Raw genomic sequence first — 23,456 nt, 5'->3', positions numbered from 1 at the left:
ATGGTTCTATGGTGCTGGGATCAGTCCCAGGGCATTGTGAGTGCTGTGAAAGCACTGTACCAGCTGAGCTGTGCCCCAGATCTTAATCAGCCTCACCTTTTGGTGATGCATGAGAAAGAGAAACATTTGAGAACTGAAGCAATGGCGGTCTCTGTGCTTTTCAGGAACCATGCACCTTTGGTTTCGCCCATAAGCCTGGCAGCAAGGTTCCTCTTATGTTGGCCGCCAGGGCTGGTTGTGTAGTGTGTCTCTTCCTGTGTAACCAAGCACAATCATGGTCCTGGGATGTCAGGTACTAAACGCACATGGTCCTCTGCGGTGGTTTAAACAGGTATGGCCTCCATAGACTCATGTGTTTGGATTCTTGGCTCATAGGGAATGACACTATGACACTATTAGGAGGTGTGGCCTTGCTGGAGTAGGTGTGGCCCTGTGGGAGGAAGTATGTCACTGTGGAGGTGGGCTTTGAGGTATGATATATGCTCAAGCCACACCCAGGGGGAGAGTGTCCTTCTGCTGCCTGCAGATCAAGATGTAGAACTCTCAGCTCCTTCCCCAGCACCATGTCTGCCAGCGTGCCGCCATGTTTCCCACCATGATGATAATGGACTGAACCTCTAAAACCGTAAGCCAGCCCCAGTGAAATGTTTTTCTTTATAAGAGTTGCCACGGTCATGGCCTCTCTTCACAGCAATGACATCCTTGAAGCAACGTAGGCCATCAATAGATGGCTAGCTGTAAACCCCTTCTCCAGAGCACTGTCCTCCCTTGCACCGAGACTTTGGCACAGTGCAAATTGGGTCCCCAGGTTCTCTCTCCTTCCCCAGAACTTGTCAAAAAAATTTTTTTTTCCAACAGTAGCTTGTTCCTGAGACAGGAACTCTGGGGCCAGCTGTTAGGTTAATAGGAGTGCCTCCACTCCACACCCCTCTTGTTTTGTTTTGCTGGTGGGCCCAGCGTCCAGCATTTCTGTTCCTTTGATCTCTAAGTGTGAAACAAACCTCCAGGGACTGGAGCCTTTGGCCCAAGAAGAGAAGCATGCTGGGTTGAGTTCAGCACACACACACACACACACCTGCAGCATGGGAAGATAGATCAGAGAGCATGAGGTGGGGACAAAGGCTGAGGTAATTTGGAGAGCTGAAAGCCATAGCATGAGCCTTGCTTTCTGGCTGACAATTCTTCAAAAGAGTGGAATTTTCTAGGTTGTTCTCTGGCATGACGGTAGGGGACACAGGAGTCCTGCCCCACTGAGACAGGCTTAAGAGGGAGCTGGGACAGGCTCCCTGTGCTTGCCAGTCATCCACATGTGCCCAGGGGACAGCTTTAAAATGACTTATTTTGACTCAGGCTTTCAGAGGTATCAGTTTGCACTTCTGGGCTCTGTTGGTTCCAGAGCCACAGTGAGGCAGGGTATCCTGGAGGCTGCGGCCTATAGCTCAATTCCCAGAGGACAGGGAGTAGGGCAGAGACAGGAGGGGCCAGGCTTGGATGTACCCTTCCCTCATGGAGACCAGGACTGTTTCCTGAAACCAGGCTCCACTTTCCACTGCTCACAGACTGAGGATGCCCTGAGGGAAGAGACAGCCTCTCATGCCACAGACGCACGCACCCTAGGCTTTGGATGGCCCAGTGGTGTGGCACTGAGTCTGGGAGCTCAGCATCAGAGAAAGAGTGGTGGATGATGAATAGCTCAAGTCGGTGGCAGGTTACCATGGCAACAGAAGCCAGAAGGAAGACCACCCAGAGGCTGTGAGACCATCAGAGAGGCCCTGCCTGTGGATCAGGAAAATTCTCCAGGGAGCTGTCATCGCACCTGCGAATGGAGTGCTCCCCAAGGCTGGGTGCTCTCCGAGGTCACTGCCAGCAGAGCCCAGCAGTGGGAGGACTGGGAAGTACCCAGAGGATAACAAACCTAGGCAAGAGGGAGGAGGCACTGTGGGAGCCATGATGTGCTCTCAGCAAGGCAAGGCTGGCATGCCTTGGGTATAGCTGTGTGACTAAATTTAGGATTATCAATCAAAATGTGCAGTTACCAGGATTGTCCTTAAACAGAGGGAAAATTCTCTCCCAAAGCCTGGGATATAGACATGATGGCTAGAACTGAAGTAGGTATTTTGAACCACGGGTTGGGAGCCTTGGGTTAATAGTAGTAGAACAAGGTAGACACAGCCTGGGACTTTGATCATGATTTTGTTTTGTTTTGTTTTGTTTTATCTTTCCTTACTTGTTCCTAAATTTTTGTAAGTTAAGAAAGGCCAAAAAGTAAGATTTTTCTCTTCAAAAAGCCATTTACGTCTGAGCACACCTAAGTTGGAACATGAATTTGGCAGATGTTGCTGGAGTCACAGTCTCTAAGTCCCCAGAACCAAGGAACTGGGGGAAGGGGGGGAAATTTCATGGAGAACTCACTATAGAGTGGTGGAGCACCTCAGGATCCTAGAGCCTTCTAGGCTCGTGCACTGGTGTTCAAGAAGGGGATGTATGGGAGCAAAAGTTCCTGTCCAGAAGAAGCCAATGCAAGGGTCTAAAACCAACAAAGGAGGAAAGAGCCAGGCTTTGAGTACCGATTTTGAGACAGTTGAGTGTGGCTGGTTGCTGGCTTGCTGGTCCTCTCAGCCGAACACTGGGATTATAGGTGCGTGCCACTCTGTCTGATGTTTTTACATTTTGGGGGGATGGAGCTCAGATCTTCATGCTTTACTACGCACATGCTGATCAGCTGAGCCTTGCTCTGGCCTGGGAACATGGTTTTCCTCTAAAGCGCTGCTGGATCTTGACTAGAGGGCTGGGCATGTGGCTCAGTGCAGCTCGCTTGTCTTGTCTTGTGGCACCTGGGTCGTGTCGCAAATGCCAACAGCTCTTCCTCAGCTACGCTTTCTAGGGCTGCTTGTTCTGGAGCAGACAGCCATGAACTTGACTTACCCCGGCCACAGCACTCCCCGTACTTGAACATGCCTCAGCATTCACCTCAGGACTTGTCCAAGGATGAATATCATTGGGTGGTATGGGGCTGGGGCCAAGAAGTCTCTGCCTTGCTCGGTAGGTTCTTAAGCTGAGGCGTTCTTGTTCAAGCCGATGCAGGGGACTCTAGGGAGGAACTCACAGTTGACCTTGGGACTCCCACACCTGAGAAGATGACTGGACAAGTGCTGGCCAGACTTCCTGTGGGTTGACTTAGATTTGTGGGCGTGGAGATGCCAGGCTTCACCAGAACAACGTTCTTTCAGCTGAGCTGGGAAGGAACCTGGGAACTCACCAGGCTGGCCCCTCTAGGAGTGCTCCTAACAGAGGGACAGAAGGCAGGTTCAAAGGTGAATATCAGGAGGATGTGGAGTACCATAGTTCTCTCCCTCACTGGTCTATCTTCCTGCACCCAGAGCTCACTTTACACATTTAGAGATCCCAGAAGAGCAGATGTGGTGAGATAAGGACCCAGTGCTGGGGTCTCAGCAGCTCTGAGAGAGGCAATGGGCCCCAAACTTAAAGGGCCGCTTTCCCCTCATAGCCAGTGAGACTTGGTAGCAATCCACAGGGAGAGTGTGGAAAACTCCCTCAGAGCCTGCATCCCTGTCCTGCCATGCCCACCGGATGGCTGGCAGTCTTAGGCCTGCCATGCCCCAATACAGGGAGGGAGCCTGGGTTAAACATGCTCCCTCCACCAACTCCCAAGGACTCAGCTTCTCTCCTGGAGGCATCATTGCTCCCGATTCTCCCTCCTCATCTCCACAGCCCTTGGCTGGACTGTTTCTTGCTCAGTACAGATCTGACCCCAGAGAGCACAGCAATTATTGGATAATGGGCATGATGCTGACGCACAGCCGTCTCCAGGCATCCAAGGTACAGGCTGAAGGCAGAATCCCTCTTGGAAAGCACAGGCCAGAGCCTCCAAATGTCTGCACCTGTGCTTCAGCTGGCACATCCACATCCACACACCTCGTGAGCAAGGCTCCTTGGGGCCCTAAAGGAGTGACATCACTGCTGTGGTCAGAATTCCACTTAGTCATGACTAGTGAGAAGGGTCCCTAGTGGGGCTTTGCCTCCTTCCTCTTCCTTTATTGTCCATTACCAGGGAGGAGCTGCTGTACCAATTCAAATCATCAATGGCTGCTAGAAATTGGCTCTTCTGAGCCTTCTGCAACGTATTAGAAAACATACAAATTGGCCCCTCCCAACCTTTGCAAATAATTCATTCCCATTTTACAGTCCAAAAACCAACCAACCAACCAACCAAACAAACAAACCAGCTTTGAACAGCTAAGGGACCAGAACTTGAGGTGTGATGTGGCTCTGAGCTGGTATACTCTACAGCCGGTGCCTGCTTCTAGCTGGGCCTGGTACAGGACTGAAGCCCTGCTACTCTGGAAGATGAAGTAAGAGGAGCATCCAGTGAAGGCCTGACTGAGCTACAGAGTTCAAGTTGGAACTTAATGAGGCTCTGTTAAAAATAATAACAATAATAATAAGAGGCTGGAGAGATGGCTCAGATAAACACTTGCTGTGCAGTCTGAGGACCCAAGTTTTAATACCTAGAACCCAGGTTTAAAACAAAACAAAGCAAAAACAAAAGCCAGAGGAGCTAGTGTGGAGGTCAGAGGGCAATCTCAGGAGTTGCCCTGTTATCCATTTTGTTTGAGGCAGCGTTCCTTCGTTGTTTGCTAGCTTACCCAAGAGCACTCAGAGGTTCCTCGATTCCTGCCTCCCACAACTTCACTGTGGACCGCTGAAAACTACATTGCCCAGCTTTCCATAGGTTCTAGGTATCTAAACTTGGCTTGCCTGGCAAGCATTTTATCCTCGGGAGTTTGAATGCCTTCAGGTTGACCTTGGTCAGATCTCCTGACTCAGAGCTCTGGGAACTCATCTTGAAAGTGGTGACTTAGCAGGGGTGTGAGACTTACACAGAACAGGTGTTTGATGTCAGCCGGACAGCCAGGCTCTGCAGCTGTAGCTTGGGTTACAGTCCCAGGTGCAGCTGGTAAACTGGCCTTGCTAAGTCAGTTCCCCTCTTTGAGCCTCACTTTGCTGATCTGTAAAATGGTGCACAGAACTATCACGGGGGTGGGGTGAGCTGCAACCAAGGAACAGGTTCAGCTGTGGGCATTGTCTGCTTAGCACTGTGATACTGAAGGAGGGCATCTGAGGCAGGCTGGGCATGGAACAGCGGCAGCCAGGAGGAGCAGCTGCAGAGGTCAGGCTCTGCCCTTGCGAAGAGTCTGGGCCAAGAGTTCCCAGCCCTGACTGCACACTGGCACCACATGGGGGTCTTATCCAATACCCACATTCTTCATTGGTCTACAGGAACCTGGCATCCAATGGGATTTTTAACTGTCCCGGGAAATACAGCCAGGCCCAAGAGCCATTGGTTAGATGGGTGTTCTAACTAAGCAGGCCAGGCCTTCCCAAGGAGGCAATATTTGAGCTGAGTCCAGGTATTAGGCAGGAAATCATATTAGGCAGGAATTGATGGCAGTGGTGTTCAAACAGAGAATAGAATGGGTACCAAGGATTCAGAGAGTAGAGTTGATATCAGGGTCCTGGGGAAGGCATGAGCTTTGAATGTGAGGAAAACAGCAGGTAGCCTGGGGTGGGAGAAAGTTGTGTTTGTGTGTAACTAGCTAAGGGCTCAAGCCCCGGGAGGGCAAGAATGGGAAACTCTATCTCCCTCTGGCCAGAAGGACTAAATTAGTCCTTGGCACCGGCAAAGAGCAGCCCTCACTCATGCTCACAGCTGACGTAAGTCCTTCAAATGCCCTTGAGTCAGAGACCATAAGGATGGCTCCTGAGGGAGTGCCCAGTCTCACGGACAGGTCACTGGCTGAGGAAGGGTCCTGGGGAGAGCAAGGTGGGAAATCATTACAGTGACCAGTGTGAGAAGAGATTGATCAAGATGGGCCAATTGTGCCCTGGAGCCCATCACAAAGACCATGGGGAGGGTGGCTGGCTGGCGGGGAGAGGCAGCAGGCTACCAAGAAAATGGTACCTCCTGCCAGGGCTTAATTACCGCTCTGCTGTGGTGTGGGCCGGGTGGGCGCAGGTGTTTCTATTTTCTGGCACAATTATCTGGGAGGCGAGAGCAAGAACGTCAGGGATGCAGGGATGCGTCTGTGTCTTTGTGCGCAGTGACTCGGCCTCTGGGGAGAGCATATCCGCTCTGCTGGCTGACTGCTATGGTATGTGGGCCTGTTTGTGTTTGTGTGTGTGTGTGTGTGTGTGTGTGTGTGTGTGTGTGTGTCCATTGTAAGCATACAGAGCTATGCATGTGATGTTCAGGTTTGTGTTTGTACAAGAGTACCTGCGTGCTCCTGTGTGAACAGCTGCAGGCTCTCCAAGCAGGTTCCACCTTCTACATCTGGATCATTGGCTGTTAGCGAGCTGTGGGTCTTGGTTCTGGACCACGCAGGCTCGCTTGCTGGATAGACGTCCCAACCTGGTGGCTCAGTCTCAAGGGGAATGCATCTTGGAACAGCTCCGTGGGGCAGTCAGCCAGCTGACCCTTCCTGCTGCAGGGCCGAAGGTGGCCAGCTGCATCCTGTGGCTTGGACTGACGTGGGTCAACACACGGCAAGGTCTGGCCCCAGGCCATCTGGCCTGCTGGGCTCTGTGTGTGGAGGGAGCCCGGGGGAGGAGCCACAGATCACTGTCTAGATGTCTTCCCAAACAGCTGGGGCCCTAGGTGAGAGGAAGAGGGGCCCCAGCACAGAAGGCTGAGGGGAGCATTCCCAACTGGGACTAAGAGGGATGAGATGGTAGAACTGCTCAAATGATGAGCTGGAGTGGGAAGGGTTTTCCAGTCACTCTGAAGGCCTCGCACACTGGTCGTTATTCTGAGTCAGTTCTTAGTCTGGGCTGTATCAGTAACCCTTGCAGTACTAACCCTGCGGCCATCTGTCAGGACCAGCTCCTCCTGTTCATTTCTCCGCTGTGCAGAGGCTCTGACTTCTGGAGCTCCCACCCCAGGGCCTTTGCATACGCTGGTCTTGCTCTTCAGACTTCTGCTCTTCCTAAGGTGACTCCTTCTAGCAGTCCGTTGCTTAGGTGTCTCCTGACCCAGTATCCTCTGTGATGGCTCTTCTTGGTTGTCAGCTGGACTACATCTGGGATTAACTAAAATCCCCAAAGTGGAGAAAGGCACAGGTGTGAGAGATTCTTTTTTCTTTCCTTTTCTTTTCTTTTTTGCTTAATTTGAAGTGGGAAGATCCACTTCTAATCCAGATCTTTGAGGCAAGAAGACCCACCTGTAATCTGGGCCACAGCTTCTGCTGGAAGAGAAGGACATGGAAGAAGGAAGCTTTGCTCTTCTTGCTTGCTCTTGACTCTGTAGTGAGTCTGTTTCTTTACTGGCATCAGAGCTTGCTTTCTTCAGGATTCCACTGCAAACTAAAGACCAGTTGAAACATCCAGCCTTGTGGACTGAACAACTAATGGAAGCTTAGACCTTCCATTCATAGCTAGTCATTGTTGGTTAGCCGGACCACCGCCTGTAAGTCATTCTAATAAATCACACACATATATATATATATGTTATATTATATATAATACATATATGTAATGTTATATTATTATATATTGATATATAAACATTATATATCAAGACATAAAAATACAATATATAAAATATCTAATAAATTTCATATATAGTATATAATATTATAATGAATATTATATATTATATAATAACAGAACTCATATAATTCTGTAATTTCTGTTACTCTAGAGAACCCTGACTATTATACCCTCTTACCCCACATTTTTGTCATATCATGCTCCATAGCACCTATATAAGTGCTCTTATCTTATTTTCTCATATTGTCCTCTCTTCTCTGGAATACAAGCCCTGTGCAGGTAATCCCTGCATGTCTTGTTCAGTCCCCTCATTATATGATCAGCGTCCATACTGAGCATGCGCCCAACAAATCACAACAGTTTAATACATCCACTGTGTGTGGAGTGATGTGTCAGGAACCAAGTATTATATCAAAGTCATGATAAAGTACCAACATTTAGTTCCTTAAATAGTCACGTGTCAGGGCTGGTGAGATGGATCGACAGGGGACCCACGTTCAGCTCCCAACACCCAAAGGACAGTTTACAACAGTCTTAAGCTTCAATTTCAGAGACTCTGATGCCCTCTTCTGGCCTCTGTAGGCACTGCATGCACATGGTTCACAGACACGCTAGCAGGCAGAACAAACACAAATAACACAAAAATAAATTATTTTTAAAGTGGGCTTTTTGGGTGGGGGCTGTTGTTTTAGTTGCCTCCAGGGCTTGGCAGCCTGACAGCATTTGGCCGAACTGACACGTTCTGTTTCCCATGGTCATGGTAGAGTCGGTGGATGCAAGAGGAAAGAAGTCTTGGTGAAAAGGCTGCTGTGTCTGCTCCCAGGTCACCCCATTGACAATTCTGGCAGCCATCTTGGACCTCAGTTTACCTCTAGGTATCCTCTCCAGTAGTGTTAGCTTCAACTTCTCCATGTGAATACAGATCCCCATCCAGAACATTGTTCAATATCTCATGTGTCATAGCCCGCTGACTGAGTTACAAGACCAAACCCAGATCAAGAGGTACTGGAAGAGATCCCCTCTGGATATTAAATGGCAGAGAGGCCATATTTAACCCACAGTGCTCTGGTGACCATAACTATGACTCAGATGGGCAGCCACCCCCCCCCAAAACAGACCTTTAGCATCCCTGACACTTGGCATTCGAGTTCGCAGCCCTGTAGGGTACCCTAGAGACAGATCCTTTTCCCCATAGCCTTCTCTCTGCAGAGGAGGTGTGCAGAGCTGGTAGATACCCTTTGGCTTGTCTGGGTCCAGTGTATGAGCAAGACCCCTGAGAAGGACCTGCGTGTCATCACTCCATAGAACAGGAAACATGAGAAGCTGAGTGGCTCTGAGTTCCTTGAAGGAATACTACAGAGATGGGATAAGGGTCAGGAGTCCTATTCCAGACTCCTACGTCAGCCCCTGAGGACAACCAGAGCCCTGGTCTCAGGGACAACGTTTTCCTCCTCCTCCCTGAGAACAACACTGACCTGGAGGCAACAGCAAAGAAAAGATTCCAGAGGCTCAGACCTCTGTGCTCTGGATCAAAGACCAAGCCTCCAGCCCTCTGTTCTCTCTCCTGTGGGACCCAAGAGCCTTTGCTTCCTTGATGCAACATCTGTCTATATGTGTATACAAGGGCAGCTACAAGGAAGCATGTGTGGGCAAGACTGGTGCAGGAGGAGGTCCTGTGTCTGTGGCCAGTGGTTTGCTTCACCTAAGACACTGGAGAGAAGACCATAAGGAACCACATTAAACCAGCCTAAGCCAGAGTTCCCCACTTCTAATGACCTAGTGCAAGCTATCTCTGCTATCTCATTATAACGCTCAGTTCTTGTCCAGTCTTGGAGCGTGGCGTGTGTGAAGAAGTGTGATCTCACTCTAAGCACCGCATTCAGCTGTATGCTGGTCTCTATGTCATACCAAGAGTATGACCCCTTTCCTCTCCACTTTGGGAACCATCCTTGCTGTGTGCAATTAGCCTTCCTTCTTTTTTTCTCAGCAGGTTGGGCTCATTGGCTTTGCCTGGACCAAGGGCTGAGCCCACTGGGTCCTTGTAGTGATTTGCATGAGAAATGTCGCCCATGGGCTCTGGCATTTGAACACTTGATTCTCAGTTTGTGGCGGTCGAAGGGCATCAAGCTTTTGCTGGCATTTGCAAGAGGAAGTCCATCACTGGGGGTGGACTTAGAGGGTTGAAAGCTTCTCCCATTCCCCATGTGTTCTCTCGGTCTATCTGCCTCTGACTCTCTCTACTTCATGTTGTGGTTCAAGATGTGAGCTGTTGCCTCTACCCTACCATTATGGATTTTAAAGCTCTGAAACTGTAAGCCAAAACAAAGTATTCTATAAGTCAGGTTATAGTGTTTATTGCAGCAACAGAAGAACATGCAAGGACATGCAGACATCATGCCCAGGCCTCAGAGCCAAGCAACTGCATCCTTTCTCAGTACTGTCACCTTCCTTCCCCATAGAGGTAAGAACTTCACTGCCACTCTGAATCTTCTTCTTCTGTGGCCTCGAATATCTTCACTGATTTCTTAGGCTTAAGAAGTGTGTAAGAACCAGGTATGATGGTACATACCTTTAATCACAGCACTCAGGAGACAGTCAGGTGGATCTCTGTGAGTTCAAAGCCAGCCTGGTCTACAGAGTGAGTTCCAGGAGAGCCAGGGCTACACAGTGAAACCTTGTCTCGAAAACAAAGCAAAACCAACCAACCAAACAGACAAACAAAAAAAAATGTTGGGGAGCCTTCCAGACCTGTCAACTCCTCTTGTATTGAACTTGGTCATCTGTCTCTAGATAAGTGGGGTTGATCCATTCTCACAGCATGTCACCATCTGGACTATCAGGGGTTTGAAGCAGGTGAGAACATGTTCACTGAAGGACCATGGAATGAACCACTCACAAAAGTCACCTTTTTCCTGGGGTATATCAAACATCTGGGGTTGAAAGGTATGGGAGATGCTTCAAAGAAAACCCGCTGGGCCTCTAGTTGGTGGAAGATAATGTTGAAATTTTGGTCTTTCTGCTGTTACCTCCCAAGCACTGGGATTAAAGATGGGTGCTACTGCACCCATTTTATGCAAGGGCTGGTACCCAGGGTTTCCCATATTAGGAAGCATTCTATGGACCGCACTGTCTCCCTAGCCTGCTAGTCAGAAATGGCTTTCTGTCAGAAAGCCAAGCCTAGAATCTGTACTTTGCAGGCCCTGATCTCCTGTACTCCATACACTGCTAGGACTTATAAAAATCAGAATGTTTTTCACGGACATCCAAGCTCAAATATCCCTTCTAAAGCCCTTCCTGGAAGTTTTAGCTCTGAGAGAAGTTTGGCGTCATGCAGTGAAGAAAGGCATCCATGTCCCAGTGATGACTTTTTGGCTGGATGGCTTCCTGCAGCTGCAGGCTCAGCACCTGCTGTGGCAAGGCTTCCTCAATGCCAGGAATACGCCACCACCTCCTTCCTCCTCTTTCATCCATTCGTTCAGGGCTCTGAGGGCCATCTCCCATCCATTCCCTCAAGAGCTATAAAGCCATACCACATCGGTCAAGTGGCTCTCTAACCACACTTCAAACCCACAATTCAAAACCACTGTCCTGGCTGTGGCATCTGAGACAAGCTACTTAACCTCTCTGGACCATCATTCTCTTTATACAAAAGGGCAAGAGATCAAGGGATGCTTTGATATTCCTTTCTTCCTCTCTCTGCCTCTGTCTCTGTTTATCTTTCTGTGTCTCTGTCTCTCTCTCTCTGTTTTTGTTTTCATTTTTATTTATTTTGAAACACGGTTTCTCTATGTAGCTCAGGTTGACATGGAACTCACTTTGTAGAATAGTCTGGGCTTGAACTTGGGGATTCAACTGCTTGTGCCTCCTGAGTACTAACTAGGTTTAAAGGCGTGGGACACCACACCCACCTGAGGTTTGACTTTCAACCCACAGACTGGACATCTGTGCTCAGATGAAGACAGTGAGGCCTGGGAAATACGAGGCTCTTACTGCTCCCAGCCACACAATGTGAAGTCAGTCTCGGGTCAGGTTGCTCTAGTATTTAGATTCAGATTAACGAGATTCTGAGTTCACCATTTTCTCGCTCTTCCTTCCCCCTTTGTTCACAGGCTTCACTGACTGAAGGAGAAGATCTGGCAGCCTCAGCTCAGCTTCATGACCCTGGAGTGCCTCCTGCTCTTCCTCTTGACGGCCGGAGCTGAGAGCTGACAAGCCCTACAGCCCTCTGGGGTGCCTGCCAACTGAATGGGTTGGGCTCTGCCCAGATGTCACTCTGCCAGGATGTGATGAAGGCTGGCTTCCTCTGCTGACAGTGATTGGCAGGTGTTTATTTCCTTTTAAGATGCTAACATCTGTGGTATGTTTATGGTTTAATTTTTTTTAAATTTTCTCTACCACAGATATGCAGAGGGTCTTGAAAGGACAGCTTTGCCTGGGCAAGTGCTCCCTCAGCCCTGGGGACAGCCGTCTGTCAGTGGCAGCAGCTGTCTGTCAATGTCCTTTGTAGAGACTATACAGAGCAGGGCTGCTTGGCCTAACCCTACTGTGTGCTCCTCAGCCAATGGCTGTGTTAGCTGTCCCAGAAGGAACAGCAGAGACCCTAGGCCCTCCGGTCAGGACCTGGGCACAGGTGACCCTTACAGTGCTTCCCTGTGCAAGATATGGCTGTGGGGACAGCGAATTCTTTTACTATGGTTATTTGTCATGTCATTTACATACCCATGTGTGTGTGAGTGTCTGCTCCAGTGCAAGCACGTGAATCCAGAGGAGGATGGGGTGTCCTACTTTACCATGCTCCAATAATATAACATCTCTTATCCCCTTGAGACTAAACCTGGAACAAGTCAGACAGCCAGTAAGTCCCAGCCATTCTCCTGTCTCCACTCCCACAGCACTGGAGTTGTGGTGTCCACAGCCACACCCAGCTTTTTACATGAATGACGAGATCTGAATCTATGTCTTCAAGCTTGCGCTGAGCCATCTCCCTGGACGATGAGTCACTAATACATTTGGGCAGCTGTGAAGCTCAAACCAAGGGCCTCCCCGAATGCTAGGCAAGTGTTCCACCAGCGAGCAGCACAGCAGCCTTTTATGTAAGTTTCAAGTGTGAGATAGTTTAAGACTTGAAACAGTCGCCAAAATAGCCCTGAGAATCCCTATTCAGACACTTTCACCCAGCTGCCTTCAGTGACCCTGCTGGAATCAGATCTGCCCTAGGAAAACATCAGGTTTAAGCTGTATTCTGGTTTCTCCAGCTTCTACGTGCTCTTGCAATACAGGTTTTAATTTTCAATTCTTACCACTACCACCACCACCCTAGCCAGTACCTGACTGAAGGCACTCCAGTTTCCAGCCTTCGCCACCCATAACTGTCTACTCTGGCTGCAGCTCCACCTCACTCAAGCTCAGATGGTGACACACTTCTATTTCAGACCGCATCTGTGGGACATGCATCTCACAGGTGGGGACCGCCCCTCCTCTTCCCACTGACTTCCCTTCCTCTGCCCTTTCTAAGCATTACTTCCGTAGTTTGGGTGAGATGATTGGTATTTAGTGTGATGACCGTTGTTTATTATATTTTTGTTTGCTTAGTTCTCTGCTCACAAACCACTCATTTTCTAACCTCAACCTTCACCAGTTTGCCCAAAACGTTCTTGGTATTTTTCATTCACATCAGCCTTTCTCCATTTCATTATCTTAAAAGACATCTTCTTGGGACCTGCCAGCCTGGACTTGTAGGCAGATGGCCTCATTGTGTGAGGAGGCTTCTGCCGGCCCCTAGCTCATGTTTTCTTGATCTGTGTTTTTCTTTGTTGACTCACTCTCTCATTGGGGTGGAAGGCATCATTTTGAATGTCTAGAGCCATTTCCATGATTTTTTTTTTTTCTTGAAAGAAGTCTGAGTTAGGAGTGCTGTTCCTCTGGTACCTTAAGGGCTGTGTTCCCTCATGCTCTCACTCATATGGCTGCAGCTGAGGAGCTTGAAGTTCCTCTTTGGAAGCTTACAGCCTCCTCCATGTCCCTAGCATCTCCTCAGACACTCTGTGGTGAGAATCCGGCTTCATAGCTGTGCTGAACATTTATAGGGTCCTTTCAGCCTCAAGGCAGACACGTCTTTCACTTGAGAAGTTCTCCTCAACTATTTTGTTGACATTTCCTCCCTGCATTCCCCATCGTTTTCATGGAATCCCTCTCTACCTTTCTTTGTAGGGTTTGGGTAATTATGAGCACATGGTTATCACACGTGTGTCCTGTCTAGCTTTCTAGTTCTGCCAACCTCTAGGACTTCATATTTGTGCCACCCAGGGCCCTTCATCACCCTTTCTTTATAAGAAGCCAGAGGCAAGAGTGGTTAGGAGTGTGGCATCCTTAGCTCTGTCCTCTTGATCCATTTGTTCCCGGGAGGATGCTCAGGCACTCTCCCATCTAGAGTCCAGGGTTCCTGAACACCTGGCCTGGAGAGGGCAGCTGGCACAGGTTCACTCTGCCTCCTCCCACATCCCCTCATACCTGGAGACCTCTAATTACCCCAGAGGTTAGCTTGAGATTGGGAGGGGGCTGCATCCCACCAGCTGGGTTCTAGACTGAATAAAAAGGAGAAAGAGAGCCGTGAGCCAGAGTGCATCTCTCTCTAATTCTTGGCCACAGATGCAATGAGACTAACGACTTCTCATTTCTGCTACAAAGAGCCAAAACAAGCCTTCCTCCTTGAACTTGCTTTCCTCAGGCATTTTGCCACAGCAATAAGCAGAGTGGCTAATACAGTCACTGGCCAGGAAAGACTCCAAGAGAACCACACACCTGTGTTGGAGCACTAATCTGTACTGTAATTATATTCTTCTGTGCTTACATTATCTACTGATAATAATATTTTACTCTACAGAGGCACACGTGTGGTCAGAGGATAACCCGTGGGAGTTGAATCTCTTCTAAACTGCGGGTCCCAAGGCTAGAACTCAAATTGTCGGTAGCAGGTATCCTCACCCACTGAGCCATCTTGTTGGCCCCGAACCAGGCAGTAGCCTCAAATCACCTCGGTGAGCTGAGTTCTCGAAGGAAGCCAGAGCTGGAACAGCGTCTGGTCCAGGAAGGGGCTGCCTCTGCTAGGTCAACCGAAAATCACATTAGCCTTGGAGTGGAGTGCCAGTGGGAAGGGCAAATTAGAGTTCGGACAACCAGAAGCCAGTGAAGCCGGCAGAATGGGGATGGTCTGACACAGGAGGAAGCGCTGTTTTGTCACTCAACTTCCCACCTGCCCCACCCAAGGCTTCCTAGTAGGCAGAGGTGGAAGAGAGGGACAAAAATGAAGAAGGCTGGAATGGTCACTTACATTCTCATAGTAACTGTCTTGCTGAAGCCACTGACCCTAGGTAACAATAAAACCCATCCAAACCTGGAGCTCAATACTGACAAGAGAAGACAGAGGCTGCTGGTGTGTGTGTGTGTGTGTGTGTGTGTGTGTGTGTGTGTGTGTGTTTACAGGTAATTCCAGTTCCAGCTGAATTACACATGAAGAGAAACATAGGACTCAACTTCTCCATCTGCCCACCAGGCAGTAGGAGGGTCAGACGCTGTAGCAAACAAAGCACAAAATAAAAGGGAAATTGTATTATTTCCACCACATTGTCTTTTCTATACACACTCTCAAAAATATAATGAAAGGAGACAGTAGAAGACACTAGAAGCTGACTGGGAAAATGACTCATGACCAGGAACAAATGCAGATAATGGAAGCAGACACAAAGCCATCTATGTGTATGAATATTTACGAGTAGATTCATAGGACAAAAATAGATGGAATGTGTGCAGAAGTGGTCTTTCAGCATTATCAAGAGGAACTTTGGAAAAATAACAAAATGGCAATTCTAGAAATGAGAATTAAAATCTTGGAACTGAAAACATGTTAGGTGAGCAGCACTTTCAACTTGGGGTAGAGGGTATCAGTAGGGCAGAAGACAGATGAGGGGGAATCAGCCCTGAAAGGGGGGAGCAGAGCCTGGGGAGGTGTGAAGTGGAGCATGAGCCTCCTGGTTTTTACATTAGCCAGTTTTCAAGCATGTAGTTGGGATCCCAGAAGGGAAAACACCATATAAGCACAGTGAAAGCCATATTAAGGCACATTATACTAACATTGATTTTTTTTTTAAAAAAAGCAGTGATAGATAGCTGTTTCTTTAATGCATTTTTAAGCCATACAGGAACAGGGTAACAAGAATGACTGTCTCTTGATAGTTGGAAACTGTAAGCATCAATAAGCAATGGAAAGTGGCTTCCTGGGGAAAAGGAAGGCAGAGGACTGACCCAGTCTTGAGAATGCTGGGCGAGCACTTTATCACTGAGCTTGCCCAAGTGTTTGCTTTTATGTTTTGAAACAGGATCTTTATGTAATATTGTCTGGCCTGGAACTTGCAATCCCCACGCCTCAGCCTCCTTAGTATTGGAATTACAAATGTGTGCCAGCAGACCCAGCTGGAAAGTAGCTTTTAAATGCTGATAGAAACCAAACCCTCATATGTTACATATATGTGTGTGTGTATTATATCTAGCAAAATGATGTTCTAAGAATAAAAGTAATGACTGAGGAGATGGTCCAGTAGGTGGGATGACTGACACATAAGCACAAGCACGAGGACCTGATTTTGGAGCCACAGCACCCATCTTAAAAGATGGGTGTTTTGTTCATGCATCTGTTGTTATAGTGCCAGAGGGACAGAGACAGGCAGAACCCTGGAGCTACCTGGTAGCTAGTCTAATTGCTTTGGCATGCTGCAAGTTCAGTGAGAGATGCTGCCTCAAAAAACAAGATGGAGAACGATTGAGGAAGTCGTCTGATATATCAGTCAGGAGTCTCTGGAGAGACAGAACTGATAGACTATATATGGGATTTATTAAAGTTGCTTACTGGCTGTGCTCTGGATAGTCTTACAATGGTTGTCTCCCAACAGAAAATCCTATGGTTGTTCCAGTCACAAGACTGGATGTCTCAGTTGGTCTTCAGTATATATCAGAATCCTGAAGACAAAGGATCTTATACCAGTGAAGGAATGAACTTGCCAGCAAGAGAGAGGGCAAGAAGGCAAAAGTAAATTCTTCCTTCTTTTTTTTTTTTAATTATTATTGTTAGTAGTAGGAGTATTTCTAACAACTTATTCACTTTGCATCTCAGCTGTAACCCCCTTCCCTTTCCCCTCCAAGTCCCCTCCCACTTCCCCCTCCCCAATGCCCTTCCCCTAGTCTACTGATAGGAGAGGTTCTCCTCCCTTACTATCTATCCCTAGCCTATCAGGTCTCATCAAGACTGGCTGGATCCTCTTTCTCTGTGACCAGGGGGAGATGATCAAAGGGCAGGCAACTGATTTCATGCCAGAGACTGCCCCTGCTCCCCTTACTAGGAAACCCCAATGGAGACCCAGCTGTCAAATGGGCTACATCTGAGCAGGAGGTCTAGGTCCTCTCCATGGTCCTTGGTTGATTCATCAGTCCCTGCGGCCCCCTTACACAATGGAATACTACTCTGCAATTAAAAACTGCAAGGAAGTGGATGGAACTAGAAAAGATCATCCTGAGTGAGGTAACCCAGAAGCAGAAAGACACACGTATCACTTAAAAGTGGATATTAACCATATAATATAGGATAAACATACTAAAACCTACAATCCTAAAGAAACTAATCAACAAGGAGGACCCTAGAGATGTTTAATCCTCATTCAGAAGGGCAAACAGGGTAGACATCAGAAGTGGGAGAAGACAGGGAACAGGACAGGAGCCTACCACAGAGGGCCTCTAAAAGACTCTACCCAGCAGGGTATCCAAGAAGATCCTGACACATAAAGCCAAACTTTGGGCAGAGTGCCAAAGTTCATGGAAGAAGCAGGAGATAGAAAGATCTGGAGAGGACAGGAGCTCCACAAGGAGACCAACAGAGCCAAAAATTCTTTCTTCTTCCATGTCTTTTTTATAAGATGCCACTAGAAAGTGTAGCCTGGGTTTAGGGTGGATCTTCTGCCCTTAAGTGATTCAGTCATGAAAAAAATCTCTCATAGGTGTGCTCAACTGTTTGGGTTTTAGTTAATTTCAGATGTTATCAAGTCGATAACCAAGAATAGTCATTGCACCCAATGTTGACTGTCTTAGTTAGGGTTTCTACTGCTGTGAAGAGACCATGACCACAGCAACTCATACAGGCAAGCATTTAATTAGGGTTGGCTTACAGGTTCAGAAGTTTAGTTCATTATTGTCATGGCAGGAAGCATGGCAGCATATATGCAGACATGGAGCTAGAGAAGGAGCTGAGAGTTCTACATCTGGATTGGCAGGCAGCAGGAAGAGAGAGAGACTGGGCCTGGCTTGAGCATCTGAAACTCCAAAGCCCACCCCCAGTGACACACTCCTTCCAACAAGGCAGCACCTACTCCAACAAGAGTACACCTTCTAATTCCTACAAATAGTCAATACCCCCTAATGACCAAGTATTCAAATGTATGAACCCATTGGGGCCATTTCTATTTAAACCACCGCTTTGACCTTTGACTTCTGCACATGACCTGCTGTGCACACATGTACATACACGCTTCTCTCGTCGAATAAATCAATCTAAAATAAAGACACTTTAAGTGGAGAGGACTCCATAGTAGTTAGACTGCAGAATGAGGTGTTCAGGATGAAGGGAAAAGATGCTGATCTACAGGGAGAAAGCCATCTGTGAGTAATGGGAGAGACCATCTCCCTCCTCTGAAACTACTTTAAAGCTTATCGACCTTCTCAGATGAGAGCACTAACTGGCCATGCCTCACTGAAAGCAGTTTGGTGAGTTTGTTCTTAAATATTAAACACACACTTACTGCAGACCCCAGTAATGGCAATGTCTATAGCAGCAGCATTCTTAACATCCAAAAAGCAGAAACGAGCTGAAAGTCACCAAAAACAACGGTGAGTGGGTTAGCAAAACACACTGACCCAGTTCTAGTTTTCTTTTTTAAAATTTTATTTTGTTTTCTCTCTCTGTCTCTCTCTGTCTCTGTCTCTGTCTCTGTCTCTGTCTGTCTCTCTCTCTCTCTCTCTGTGTGTGTGTGTGTGTGTGAGGGGGGTGCTTGCAGAAGCTGGAAGCATCAGGTCACCTGGCAGATGTTACAGAAGGCTGTAATCCACCTGAAATAGGCTTCAGAAACCAAACTTGGGCTCTTTCCAAGAGCAGCAACTGTTGTAACTACTAAGCCATCTCTCCACCTCTCCAGCCCCCAACTCCAGCTTTCTTATGCTTGGTGTATGTGAGGTTCATCATGTTACTCTTCCTTTTACTACTAAAGTTGTTTCTCAAAGTCAGGAGAGTGAAAACATAACTTAAAGATCATTAGAAAACCTAAAGTGAGCTGGGCCCTGTGGCATGGGCCTGCAATTCCAGCTACTGAGGAAGGAGGAGCATAAGTTCAAGGCCTGGATTACAGAACAAGTCCAAGGCCAGTCAGAATAACTTATAGAGACACTGTCTCCAAATATAAAATTTTAAAATCAAGGGCAAGAATGTGGCTCAATGATAGAACCTTTCCTAGTGTATATGAGGTGCTGGGTTTGATCCCAGGATTATTAAGGAAAAGAGAGAGGGAGAAAGAAAGTGAAGGACAGAGGGAGAGTAACAGAGAGAGAGAGAAAGAAAGAAAGAAAGAAAGAAAGAAAGAAAGAAAGAAAGGAAAGAAAGAAAGAAAGAAAGAAAGAAAGAAAGGAAGGAAGGAAGGAAGGAAGGAAGGAAGGAAGGAAGGAAGGAAGGAAGAAAGAAAGAAAGAAAGAAAGAAAGAAAGAAAGAAAGAAAGAAAGAAAGAAAGAATATAATGAAATTCTGGGAGATGTCCCTGGGTAATTAAAAAGGATAAGCAGACCACAGATGACCAGATGCGAAAGAAAAAAACAGTCAGATGACAGACAGAACCCCAACTTCCCACAGGTCACCATTACATTAAGTATATATTCATAACAGCACGTGTTAAAATGAAGACTATTGGACTGTACAAAAGTGCAAGGTCTACCATATGCCATCCATGGAGAACCTATTTTAGATATAAAGATGCATAAAAGTAGAAGTTTCCTGGTAAACCTTGTACACACTCATCAGAAGGAAGCTGAGCGACCGTATGAAAACCAGGCCAAAAATACAATGTGACAACACCAGCTAGTGCTTCTTACTGATTAAACAGTCAGCTGTCAAAAGAATGCAGTAGTCCTGACTGTGTGCATGCCCACTAATAAGCACTGGAAAAAGTGTAAGGTCAAAGTTGAGAGCACAAAGAGGAATTGAGGAATCACACTGTTGGGGAAATCTGACGGTCTGCTCTCAATAAAGAGGGAGAAAAGAACGAGAAATATAGATTGTAACAACACAACCAGCCAGTGTCAGCTCACTGACGCTTGTACAGTGCTGCATTCAGCTACAGCAGAACAATCTTTTTCAAGTGTGAGGAACAGTCAACAGTCGTCAGAGTCTTGATTCAAGATGATGAGATGGAGAAAAAGCAAGCTTCCCCCAAGTTCAAAGGATTGTAGTCAATTCCCTGGAAGTTAAACCTGCGTTTGTCTTGGATCTTAGCAAAGCTCATTTTCCTACAAGCCCAAGAGAAATGAAACATCTGCATACAGAGAAATAGACAAGAATGTTCTAGCAACTTCCTTTACAATTACCCCAAAGGGTGAATGACCACATGTCAATCAGTAAGGCAGATAGCAAGCTGTGTGGCAGTGGCTTACACCTTTAATCTCAGCAGAAGTGAGGCAGAGTCAGGCAGATCTCTGTGAGTTCAAGGTCAGCCTGGTCTACAGAGTGAGCTCAGGTCAGCCAGGGCCATACAGAGAACCCCTGTCTCAACAAACAAAAGAAGAGGAAGGAAGAGGAGAAGGAGGAGGAGGAGGAGAGAAATAGGAAGAAGGGAGACAGGCAAAGGAGATATGTCTACACAATGAGATACTACTGTGCACATACACAGAGCAGAACCCACAGACATCAGAAACGCCAGGCTAAACAAAGGGAATCAGACACAGAGTACCCAGTGTCAGTTCATTGGTATGAGTTCCATACACAGGAGCCAGTTATCTATAGTGCCAGTGTCATGGTTTGACAGGTTGTTGAAGGCCTGGCCCCCACTTGGGTTCTGCAGAGGGCTGATAGGGCCATGATGGCGCTGACCTCAGGGGCGAGTGACTCCACAGCCACATGCTCTACCAAACAGAGGCTTTGGTTAGAGGATAGATGCCATTAGGTGTGTGACTTTGGTGTCCCAGCCTCTTCCTTTTGCTGCCTCCTGTTCACCATGATGGGCCACTTTACTCCACCGCACACTCCCTAAATGATGTACCACACAGACCCAGGAGCAGCAGAGTCAGGTGACCCTGGACTGACACATCTGAAAGTATGAGTTCAATCAACGTGTTCTCCCTTCAGTCCGTTTCACCAGGGTATCATGTCACAGCAACTGGAAGCTTACTGACACACATGGGTATCGGAGTAGTTGATACTTCTTGGAGAAAAGATGGCAGCAGTTGGGGGGCGGGGGACAGGGTATGCCCTGGGACTGTTTTCACTAGTACGGGGCACATAGACAGCAACCATAGATGGTCTCCTGCCAGTGAGGGCTCAACATACAGGTTTCCAACATTGTAACACCGTGAAGGCCACATGCACTCGTGGGAACCGCACTTCCACTTATGAATTTGAATCTCATCCTGGGTTAGTGACACAGGGCTCCGCAGATGCTTGTGGTGCTGGGTTGCTGCAAGGAGCAGCAGCTTGCAACAGACCCTGAGGTTACACAGCTGCTGCCCTGCAGTATGCTGGGAGTCTTGCTAGAACCATCTGTTTTATACACAAATGCACACACACACACGTATGATGTACACATTCAATACAAACATATTTACAACATATTTACATAGGATATTTGCATGTGCACCATGGATAACATGATATATACATATATACATACAATAATAGGCATGCAAGATACATGCACAAATATGTACGTTATATAACTATATATACAATATATGCTATAATATGCTATATATTTTATATATAGTTATATAATGTATATATACATATACAATATATACATATATAGTGTGTATATAGGCAAATATAATATACACCAGTATAAAAATAATGTATATATATGCAATGTAAACTATATAGCTATATAAATGTATACATATACAATCTGTGCATATGTAATAAAACATAATTTATGCCCCATGTAACAGGTTTGTATGTATGTATAATGTATATATAGACTCTATACTTTCTACATTTGCTTACAAAGGTACATATTCATCTATATATGTAATGCATAACATTTCACAAGGCTGTTCCCACTATGCTTTGAAAGTTGCATGCAATTTGTAATGTATATATATGTGTATATATAATTGTATATTTCATGATACATAAATCTATATTTTAATCTTCAGAGAGTAAATACAATGTAAAACTCTTATAGGAGTGCCTCAGACTATAATTTGAGAACGGGGGAGGCTGAGGCCAGAGGATGGCGATTTCAAACAAACCTAGGCTACTCCGGGAGACTCTCCAAAACTCACACTCCTCTGCATGTCGATGGTGGAGGGCCTGCATGCCACCTACAGGCCTTGGGTTTGAGTCCCTCACTGTGGTGAAATGACACAGAACTTGAGTATTACCAGTGCCTTCATGGATCCTCATACTTAACATGTATGAAGTCATGGAAACATCACACACCACACTAATGAGGAAGCAGAGGAACTGGGTTGGCTATAACACGCTCAAGGTCACAGCCTGGTGCACCCAATGGCAATGTTTGTGTCTGGTGTGCTCCCCTGCTCAAAGTGTGAGTAGCTTTTGTTATGAAAGTCCCGCAGTCAGAACCATCAGCCCTGGCCCCTCAACAAGAGTCTTGAAGAAAGTGGTAAAACCAGGGCTTGATCTTGGCTCCGGCCTCTCCAGGTTCCAGTGTGCCCTCTTAGAGGCCAGGGGTGACTCACAGGAAGCCCTTCATGTAGCCAGGTGAACTTGACCTCACCCTGTTCTCTTTGTCTTCCTTGCTTGGGACACCTACCACTCCCACCCAGAAGTCCATATACACTTTGAGAGGAGAGGTCACCATTTTAAAGTGAGAAGGCTGGGGACTCGATAAAGAACAAGACCCAGAGGAGAAGCTCTGGTGGGTGAGGCAGAAAATGAATAAGGGAGTGGTAATGGCTCAGCCTGAGAGCCGAGTTATTCCAACCATGTGAAGAAAAGGAAAAGAGTGGCAGAGAGGACATTGGTGACTCCTCCATGATGTGATAGATGAGGTGAGGCTTGCAGGACATGTGCTTGGGTGAGTTCTGGGGGTCACGCTGCAGAGCTACATGTGCTTGAGAAAAGCATGAAGCAATGTAGAGATCATGTGACGTTGAAGTCTGCAGCTGCACATGTTATTTCTGCAGAAACAGCCCAAGCTAAGCACACTTGAGATCTCTGAGACAATAAGGGGAAAAGGAAGACGCCAGACCTGGCCAGACCAAAATTAGGTCACAGCCCAGGGAGAGCCGGGGTCAGGATTTCTGCAAGAGGATCAGCGTTTTCCTTGGCTAGTAGCCCTAGAGCTCTTCTGGGTGAGGCAGCATCAGGACTTTCTATACACCCCAAGCACAGACTTCTCATTCTAGCCCACTGAGGCACAGAGGCTCCACTATAGCCTAGATGCTCCTCAGGGCTGGCATTCTCTGCTTCATTACATCCCCACAGTAATCTGGATCTAGAAAGCATTGGTTCTATTTTCTAGTTAAAAAGCTGACACTAAGCTCATTCATTGTTGGGAGGTGGCAGACAAGAAGCCAGGATCTCAGTCTGTGCAGAACTCAGGGGTCTTCCCTTTTGAGGTGCCAAGAAA

Source organism: Meriones unguiculatus, chromosome 18, assembly GCF_030254825.1.
Source record: "Meriones unguiculatus strain TT.TT164.6M chromosome 18, Bangor_MerUng_6.1, whole genome shotgun sequence".
In the NCBI taxonomy this organism is placed as follows: Eukaryota; Metazoa; Chordata; class Mammalia; order Rodentia; family Muridae; genus Meriones; species Meriones unguiculatus.
This window is presented reverse-complemented; position numbering follows the sequence as displayed.